The 1,078-nt window shown below is 53.1% G+C and overlaps 1 protein-coding gene across 1 annotated transcript in view; it reads left to right on the top strand.

Annotated features, from left to right (window-relative positions):
- Positions 1-1,078, top strand: part of BACH2 (BTB domain and CNC homolog 2) — a 315,667-nt gene that overhangs the window by 308,540 nt on the left and 6,049 nt on the right. The window lies entirely within an intron of this gene.

Here is a 1,078-nt window from a genome sequence, read left to right as displayed (position 1 = left end):
AGGCTTCCGTAGAGGAAGACCACATACTGTGGCTGCAGTCTAAGCCAGGGCCCGCCCTCTTAGCCACAGCCCTCTGCCTCTTGGAAAGCCACCACCCTAAAGAGAACCAAAGAGCAAGGAAAAGATATTCACAAAGCACAGGAAAAGGGCGCGTGTGACCCTGGTCACCCAGCCTTTGGGGGTCTCTTCTTATTTAAAAACATAAAATAAAATAAAGCAATGCAACCAAGCAGGAAAAATGTGCAACGTTCAGTGAGCCTCAACACCTACTAATAAAACCCATGCTCGTCGCTTCCTCCTTTGAGAGTCCGCTCAATTGTCAGCTCTCTGGGAAGCCTACCCTCCCTGAGTCCCCAAGTTTGCCCCAAATCTGCCCTTGAACCCCCGTCATAAGCTGGCTCGGTGAGTATCGCATTCCCATCGTGAAGTTCACTGCAGCCCGCAATGAGCTGGTGGGACAGAGTGGAACCACCTCGGGAGAAGGTATTCCAGACTGTCCTCTTTCCAGAAGCAGACCCAGAACCCATGGATCTGCTTCCAAGTGAACCAACAGGAGGAGTAGGTGTGAGCCACTGGCCTCGGGGTGAGCAGCCGGCTCTTAAACACTGCACCTCCAGGCCTCCTTCGTGGAATTCTTTGTGTATGCACCTGCTGCCCTGTCCCTAGATTCTGGATTCCTCAGAAACAGTGACCAGGCCTTAGTCACCTCCGAGCTCCCAGTGTCCATTGTGCAGGTCTGTTGCCTTAAAATATCCTGGAAACTGGGGTAATTCTGGTGATAGAATTAGGAATTTTTCCCTCTTCTAAAAGTGTTCTTAATGCTGTTCACACCACAAATTAACATACCCAGCCTAAGGAAGTATGGCGTCCCCATGGTGGGAGTGAGTCTTCCGCAAACCTGCTGGGCTTGGGTAGGGACCCAGACCAATCTGAGCCAAGGACCAGCGGGAGCCTGCAAAGCCGGGGCCCACACCTCGTCCTAGGGACTGCCCAGCTGCCCCTCTTCAGTGGCTGCAACAGTCTCCCCGATCACCTGCCAAAAGAGGAGAGCTGGTGCATGTTGGATCCCATTGCGGGG

Source organism: Echinops telfairi, unplaced genomic scaffold (assembly GCF_000313985.2).
Source record: "Echinops telfairi isolate 266 unplaced genomic scaffold, ASM31398v2 ScPeMD7_3533;HRSCAF=4204_0, whole genome shotgun sequence".
Lineage (NCBI taxonomy): Eukaryota > Metazoa > Chordata > Mammalia > Afrosoricida > Tenrecidae > Echinops > Echinops telfairi.
Note: the sequence above shows the minus strand (reverse complement) of the source record. Positions and strands in the feature narration are given on the sequence as shown.